The following is a 9,179-nucleotide window of genomic DNA, read 5'->3' on the forward strand; positions in this document are numbered from 1 at the left end:
GATCTCCGGGATTCCCTTTCTGGGTACATTCCCCTCTCAAACAGGCTTTCGCGGAGTGCGCTGCCTCGATGGGAAAATGTCTCCCTCGTCCCTTTTGCATCAAAACGGGACCAATCGTACGTATCTCCCTCGTCTGGGCCCCACTTCCCTGGGGTGGGTGGCGGCCACGGAAGATAGTCCATTCGTGGGATCGCTCCCCCGATTGCTCCTGTCAGTCCAGAACTAGTCACCGGTGCTTCGGCAGCCGTGGTGACTAACGGAGCGGTCGAAACCGGAGCTGCCTCCGTAGTTGTTGGGTTCCCCTCAGTCCCACTCATGACGGCCGTCAGAATTGGGACGATAGAGAAAGAGGATTCCTAACAAAATGTTGGATCCCAAGCATTCAAAATAACTCCACGTTGAAAAGCAAAGCAAGGTTTATTTCAAAGCGTTGGTTTAACCAGAACAGGACATTGTTAGGAATAACTACAGGTAACCAGGGAAGGCATAATATAGACATTTGAACCAGGTAAGGACCAATGAGCCCAGTTCCCGCTGGCGGGAATAGAACATACAATTCGCGCCCATTGCATGGGAACGCAACAGTTCTATAATGTCAACACAGGTTCAGTTCACATGCGAGATACCCAAAACATTCTAGGCGAAGCTCTCCTCCTACAACCAGCTGCACGACCTTGGCGAGTTCCGCAGACTACATAACATAACTCAAGCAAACAAGGAATGAGAGGGGGGGGTGAAGGATACTACACAGGAAACGGAATGACAATGGCAGCTAGCTGACACCATGGAGTGGGGAGGCCTTTGGAATGTTAGGTTTCCTTTCTCTGTGCCATCCAAGACTTTTTATTCTATTTAACATGATGTCAGCAAGCTGCCAAATGTTCTTCATGTTTCTATATGCAACTACATACCTGTCTATGGCATTGTATCTTGTTATGTATGTTCCCCCCCTCCCCCGATGTCCGTTCATATACCCATGCGCATATATTCATAGCTGCATTCTTGTTAGTGTACGCCAGGCCTGTCTGCTGTAACGTTATCATCTCCAAGGTCACAGGTGGTTAAGAGATGTGGTGTGCTCTTCTTTGCTTTGCTTTAATGAGTAGAAACCGTGGGAAGTGTTAAGTAATGATAACACAGTTACCGTTGAGTTCCCAGGGATTTTGAGCGCGGAAAACTGCTTCTTAGGCGCGGTCGGGAATCATAGCCATTGGCCGCATTGATTATGAAATTGCTTTAACCTTTCCAGCTCAAGTTGTTAGGGTTATTCTGAACAGTTCTTCTGTGCAGTGACTCATGGCTTCAATAAAGTAATACCTTCCTATAAGTGTGTACTCCGTTGAATTGCGGTGGGACCTGACACATGAGCGTTTGGCCTGGTGTCTAGCATCAGCTTTCTCTTGGGTAATTAGACCCGTTAGCTTTGGCGGGCTTTTACCTATCCCTTGATTGGCTCCCGGCCATCAGGGGACCCTCTTGAATTTTGTATATCTGCTTGCTTTGTGCACTTAGTGTCAGTTCTAACATGAGACATGTAAAGACAATCTGCATACTTCAACGTCTCAATAAACGTCACTTCTTTGCAAGTAAGTTGTTGGGAACTGATTGTGGCAGGAGTCTGACAGAGTGTTAGAACTCCCTATAGTTCCTGAACTCGTATCCTACCATGGCTGACGATGATAACGGGAACGTGCCAGTTACCACTGAGGAAGAAGTCCCCACCATGACTGTGGCGACCGTGATGACCACAGCAGCCAGCGGTGGTGCAGAGGTGAGTGGGCTGGGGAAATACTGGCGAGACCCCTACTCGTGGTCCAACTTCACCTCCGGGATCAGAGAATCTTGGGCAGTCACACCTGACCCGAGGTTGCCATCCTAAGGATGCAGGTACGGACAAACCTATCCCGATGACTGAGGGGGCCATGAGAGGATGTCCACCCTGGGAGATAACCAAGTGGACTGCATCTGACGCGAATTCCAAGCACAGACGGGGGAGCTGAGGCAGGAGATGTACGAGATGATGTTAAATCTGCCCTGGCTGGTCATGCAAGTGGTCCAGCATGAATTCCAACTCCAACGCCCTGGAGGCGGCAAGGAAGGAGAAGAGCCCAGGCGATCAGGCACTGCCAGCACAAGTACCAGCCCCTGCAGGACCGCCCACCCCGGTTCAAGTGCCAGTGGGACCCCCCCCACTGGGCCCATGGGAGCTCCAGCACCAGGGCAGCCAGCAGCCCCACTGGAGAGACACCAAGAGATGTTCCATGGCAACCCTGAGAAACTGGCCTTCTTTTTGCTGCAAGTGCGCAAGGTACTCAGAGATTGGGGGCTTGCCTTCCCAGCAGATGAGCACCACATAGATTACATCGGGTCAAAGCTGAGAGAGAGAGAGAGCTGCAGACTGGCATGTGGGGCTCCACAATATTAGAGGCCCCGGGAGCTACGCGACGTTCCAGGCTCTCACGTGGGCTCTGCGGGGGCAGGGCAAAGACCCCCCAGGTGGAAATGGAGAAAGCGTCCTAAAAGCGAAGATGTTTTTGGAACTGCAACAAAGACCAGCGAATGATAAGAGAACAACAGAGGAACAAGACATGGAAGAAGAAAGCAGCACATAGGGGTCAGGAGGTTCGGAACGTACGGTGAGCAGTAACCCAGAAGAGGACTCCGAATCAGAAAAAGGGGCAGCGGCCCCAAAACTCCCGAAAGTCCAATGGAAATTCGATAAAAAGAAATATAGAGGAAAGAAAGTGAATTAACAGAATTTTATAAGCTTGAAAGTTTAATAGTTTAAGCTGTACTTACCTGATTTAAATATACAAAAACCAGTTTGTAATAGAAGCTGTAAGAAATAGCTACATTCCATTAACCCTATTATAGAGGGAACTTTGACTAAACTAATGATTAATCATTTTATATGATCCTTGTGTAGCTTATTTTTTAGTTTAGTGTTTTGTAGTGTTTGTAGGAAGAAAATTAAAAAAATATTTTAAAAAAGGAACTAGAACAAGTGTGTACTCACTTGCAAGGCTTGAAGCAAGGGAGCAGATCAGTGTGTGAGTTCTCAGATGAATTCAAGATGTATGCAGCCAAAGTTCCGGGGTGGCCCAAAGAGGTACTGATCAAGCACTACCATTTAGGCCTGAATCATCAGGTGCTGGAGACTGTCCTGCACAGCAGGAACCCGCTAACCCTCGCCGGTGGATCCGGGAAGCAGGTGATGCTGAGAATCGACTTCACATGATCCAGATGCATACTCCCAAGGCGACTCCGAAAGCTTTGGGCGGAGAGGCGAAAGGCCAGCACCCCAAACCAAAAGAGTCGGTGAAAGATCAACGGATGAAGCAAGGTGTGTGTCTGCGCTGTGGGGAACCCGGCCACTATGCAGCTTCCTCCCCAGCCACCCTGGCACCCCAAGGGGGAAAAGCACTGGAGCGGCGTAGCTCCAAAACCCCAACAAAAGGAGGGGGTGCTTGGCCAAAGCAACCCCGGGCTCTCCAGTTGAGTGCGCCTCCAGACGGAGCCTCATCCAGGGGAGAGGGGGTGCCTCAGCCAGCGGGAAAAGGCTGGGACCGGCTGTAAGAGGCGCGACCCAGCAGGTCCAAAAGCAGTCAGCGCCACGTTCAGTGAGCAGCACTCCCCCCTTTCTTTTTCGTGACTGTGTCAGTTGTGAACCCTGAGGTGGGCACCCAAGTGACGGTGAGGGCTTTAAGAGACTCTCTTTTGTTTTCTAACATGCAGTTTTTTAAATCATCCAGCCTCTGGCATAGGCCTTAAATGCATCCCATACAGTTCTAATAGAAATTTCTGGTTGGATATTTTGTTCAAAAACATTTGAAATTCTTTTTTGGACTCCCTTACAAATTTTTCATATTTCCATATGAAAGTATTCAGAGACCATCTGCATTTCTTTGGGGTATCTTGCAATATGTGCATGACCGGGTTATGGTCTGCAAAGGCTGCTGGTAGAATCTCCACTTCTGTCAAGTCATTTATCATTGTTGTTGATATCCAACATATAATCTATTCTTGACCATGACTTGCTGAATAAAAGGTATAGACATTTTTTTGTGGGTTTCTAACTTTCCAAGAGTCAACAAGATTGTATTCTTCTGCCAACTGTAGAAATGTAATGGGAAGTTCATTGCCTTGTTTTTGTTTTCCAGTTATTGCTCTTCTATGGAGAGCCAGTTTGGTGTCGTGGTTAAGTGTGCAGACTTTAATCTGGGAGAACCGGGTTTGATTCCCCACTCCTCCACTTGCACCTGCTGATTTGACCTTGGGTCAGTCACAAGCTCTGGCACAGCTGTCCTTGAAAAAGAGCAGTTTGTGTCAGAGTTCTCTCAGCCCCACCCACCTCACAGGGTGTTTGTTGTGGGGAGGGGAAGGGAAAGGAGTTTGTAAGCCGCTCTGAGACTCCGAGTGAAGGGCGGGATATAAATCCAATCTCTTTTCTTCTTCTTCTATCTGAGAGTTTATCAAAAACAGCATTGTAATCTCCAATCATGCAAATTTCATCAAAGTTTTGTTTTGAAATAAATTCTTGCCGAAGTTTGTAAAAATTTTCCTGATATTGGTTGGGTGCATATATATTTACATTCAAAGTCACTTTGCCTTGTCTTTGTATTGGAACCATCAAAATCCTTCCATCTTCTGAGTTGTATATAATGTTGGGATATAAGTGTTCTTTTACATAAGTAACTACCCCTCTTTTCTTCTTTTCCTTATCAGAAGAGATAAAGATTTCCCCAATTTTTAAAATTTCCAAGTATTTCTGGTCTGCATTTTTAATATGAGTCTCTCGAAGACAAATAATGTCTAATTGCATTTTTTTTCTTTTTTGGGGTGCATTGAGTCCATTTACATTTATTAAATTATCTTTATTTTTCTCCTAGCCATGTCTTCTTTGTTCCTCTTTTGACATCTTGTGACCAGGGCTTTTTTTTGTAGAAAAAGCCCAGCAGGAACTCATTAGCATAACAGGCCACACCCAACAGCTGAAACTCATTAGCATATTAGGCCACACCATGACACCACAGCTCATTAGTATATTAGGCCGCAGCCCCGTGTTGCCAAAAGTGTGGTCATCCAGCCACACCCACCTTTTGCTTCTTATTCGGTTTACTTTGTTTGTTATCAAAACCCAGGGCCTTTTTTTGTAGCAGGGACTCCTTTGCATGTTAGGCCACACACGCCTACTGTAGCCAATCCTAATGAGTTCCTGCTGTTGGGTGTGGCCTATTATGCTAATGAGTTCCTGCTGGGTGTGGCCAACTCAGGAGCCAGCCGGAACTCCATTCCTGTGCGTTCCTGCCCAAAAATAGCCCTGCTTGTGACTATTCGAGATGATGTGATCTTTACTGCTTTTCTGCTTGATACTGTTTACCTGGTTGTTCCTGAAGCACCTTGCAGATCTTGATCTTTCTCTTCTGTAGCCTCTGGATTGTCTTCTTCCATTATGAGATCTTCTCCATACGTATACTGATGAGAAATTAAGAAAATGTATGTATTAATGTTAGACAATAAGACACAAGATGAAGTAGTCAAAAATGGAAGATTTTGTTCACTTACCATGAAGCTTCCTTCTCGGTGGTCCGGGAGTGGGGCGGTCCTTTAATCCATCACTTCCTGGGACTTGGCTCCTCCTCTCCACTTGCAGGGCCGGCCAAACTTGATCCTGGAGGGTTCCCCTGTTCGTTACCAAGCCACTTGACTCCCCATCATCTGCAACCAACTGAACAAACTAACAACCCACGACCTACTTTCCTCCCATATGGGAACAAGTGCACCGAGGCCAAAATCATTAACCTTCAACTTAATTTGCAACAGAATACAACAACACAGAAGCAATGCAGATTTTTAGAATAACTGAGATCAACAGAGACACTATACATCCCCCTCCTCAGATACCACTCAACTCCAACACTAACAGACCACACATCCCCAATGAGAAGCGGAAGCCGTTCCCTCCAAACAGGGCGGGCAGGACCGCCCCACTCCTGGACCACCGAGAAGGAAGCTTCATGGTAAGTGAACAAAATCTTCCATTCTCCGGTGGTCCTGGGAGTGGGGCGGTACTTCAATCCATCACTTCCTGGGACATAAAAGAACAGTACTCCCCAGGGCAGGTGTGATGACTTCCGCACCTCACAGGGCATGTTGGAGAACCCTCCTATCAAACGCAGCCTCAGCCGAAGCCAGTTTATCTATCCTGTAATGCTTGGTAAAGGAGTGTGTGGACTTCCAGGTGGCTGCCTTGCAAATAATGTCTAAGGATGGAAAACCTCTGTACACAGCTGACATGGCCGCTCCCCTAAGAGAGTGAGCTGTAATCCCCTCAGGAGGAACCAAACCTTCTGCCTTATAGGCCTCAATGATACACCCCCTTATCTACCTGCTAATAGTGGAAGCGGAAACAGCTTTACCCATCACCGCAATTCTAAAGGCCACGAACAGGGATTCCGGGGTTTTTTTTGCCACCCCTTAGTCCTATCAAAGTATAAGCTTAGTGCCCTACGGACATCCAGCCAATGCCACACCTTCTCTTTCTGGTGCTTGGGGTCCGGACAGAAAGAAGGAAGCACAATGTCTTCTGACCTGTGGAAAGAAGAGTTAACTTTTGATACAAACGCTGGATCCAGACGCAGTACCACTCTATCACCATGAAAAACACACAAATCCTTGTGTACAGACAATGCTTTCAACTCTGACACCCTCCTAGCTGACGTAATGCCCACCAGGAAAACCGTCTTAAAGGTGAGCATCTTCACCGGACACGAAGCCATTGGCTCAAATTGGTGCCTCGCATAATGCTCTCAAGACAGTATTCAAATTGGCTTCCAGTCGGGGTACAATGGCGATTTGACGCACCCTGTAAGCTCTCAGGGTGGACGGTGGTTCTTTTTAGCAGTTTGGACAATTATTTTGTCCAATGCAGCTTCCCCCAGGCAGGGGGATTTGGCCTCTCTGATGGCTGATGGTATGACCTACAGTGCCTAGCAACCCACAGACACTGTTCTTTAGAGGTATGTCCTTGCCTCCATTTCTTGAACATTTCCTTTTTCTCCCTTACAACATCATGCAGTTCTCTGTTCAGCCACATTGGCTTCTTGAATCCCCTACCATGTTTCTTTCTAGTTGGAACAGCGACAGCTTGAGCTTGCAAGAGCTCTTGTTTCAGGAGAGCCCGCCCTTTATGTGCTCCCTTCCCTTCCAGCAGTCTTGCCCATGGAATGATTCTCATCATGCCCCTGAGTTTATTAAAATCTGCCCTACTGAACTCTAACATACTCGTGTGGCTACGGACTTCCTTGGTCCCCAGAGCAAAAAGAATTCTAGCAGGACATGGTCACTTCCCCCTAAGGTCTCCCCACCACCTTCACCCCATCTACCATCTCTTGCCTGTTGGTCAATATTAAGTCGAGTATGGCCGAGCCCCTCGTAGCTTCCTCCACCATTTGATGAAGGAAGTTGTGTGACTGTGGTATCAGGAAGTTGTGTGACTGTGGACACTTTGCAGAGTGTGTCTCCCAGCACACATGAGGGAAGTTGAAGTCACCCATAACTACCAGGTCATGTTGTCTGGATACCCTTTCAAGCTGTTCAAAGAGGGCAGCATCCACCTCCTCATTCTGGATAATACATTCTGTAAACAGTGGAATAGACTGTTTCCTATGTTCCCTACTACTGGGTTCCCTTCACAAACAACTCTCCAGGTTAGAGTATATTGGCCTCATGCAGCTGGCCTGTCATCTGAGACCAGCCCTGCTTTGGCTGGGTGAAATCCTTGAGTTCTCTTACATGGCAGGGTGCCTGGGCTTGGCAGTTACCATAACTGGTGTGGCGATTGGCTGGCATGAGCAGAGGGCATTCTGGTGCTTTGGCATAATGATAAGGGAGATGTCTTGGCTGCCAGTTCTCAAGAAACACCAAACACAGTGGGACCACAGAGATACTACACACAGCAACAAACCAAAACCAAAATATCCCGTGGAGATAACAATTGTTCAAGGTCTAATGACACACAAAGTTTTTACTTAAAGGCGCATGTCTCAAACACAATACAAGAAATGAACTGCAAGTATTCTAGTATGTTCCACTACTTATTAAAGCACTAAGGCTTAAAATAATCCAGGGAAAAAAATACAGAGAAAACCTTTCCAAGCAAGACCAATTAATAGGCTATGCACAGTCCTTGAATACACTATGGTCTTCTTGGCTGTATCTAAGTTGCCAACTTCCAGGTCTGCAGGGAGGCTGTACCAGGCTGGCTGATGTCTCCTGTCGGCCGAGAGAGTTTCGATTCTGTTTTCTTCTTCAGAGCCAATATTCTTATGGAACTAATGTAATAACAAAGCAAGCAAAGCATCTAGTATACAAATATTGATAAACCACTTCAAAAATTAGTTGTTTCACAATCTGAAACCTGACTTACCCATACAGTTTACATATTCTGCATGCCTTATTGTGCTGCCCCAGCCAGCATTTAAACCGTAGTTAAGTAGAACTGCCATATATCTTTAAGAGCAGTGGTTCCTGGGAATTAAAGTCTTTAGTTAGACATCCCACAGCATCCGGCACACAGAGGCACATGAGGATTCGAGTTTACAGCTCTCTTCCCATGGCCTTTGTTCTTTTTAAACGGCAAGGAGGTGGGATGCGCAATCCTTTTCACCATGAGCCAGTGAACAGAATTAGATTACCAAAGATGTGAGTAAGAACTCTTATGAATGCATGTGGACTTAATAATAAAAATGATTTTAATTCTACTTTGAATCTGGCCATGCGTTGAATCTGTCCAGAAGGTGCTGTTTGGCTCAGTGTCAGATGGAACACTTATCTTTCTCCCAAATGGGCTCATTACACTCCTGACGGCAAATTGGTTCTTGCATGCACTGCCTCAGCTTGCATACTTAAGGCTAATTGTGCCTGAATCATTTCAGATCACAGAATACATTTAAAGTCATAGAGTGTATTTGACACAAAGTATAAGACTACAAATAGGAGGAAAAGTTAAGGTCATTATTTGAGTTATAAGATGAAAAGGTTCTATATTCAAAGATGTACCTTGCTTCTTTTTGCAATAAAGATTTCTGTATATCATAAGAATTATATTTCTGTGGTGTATATTTGTAAATAACAAAAAAATTCAACTTCTCTGGGTCATGGTGGGTTATAACAAAATG

Source organism: Gekko japonicus, unplaced genomic scaffold, assembly GCF_001447785.1.
Source record: "Gekko japonicus isolate JY-2015 unplaced genomic scaffold, Gekko_japonicus_V1.1 scaffold2889, whole genome shotgun sequence".
Lineage (NCBI taxonomy): Eukaryota > Metazoa > Chordata > Lepidosauria > Squamata > Gekkonidae > Gekko > Gekko japonicus.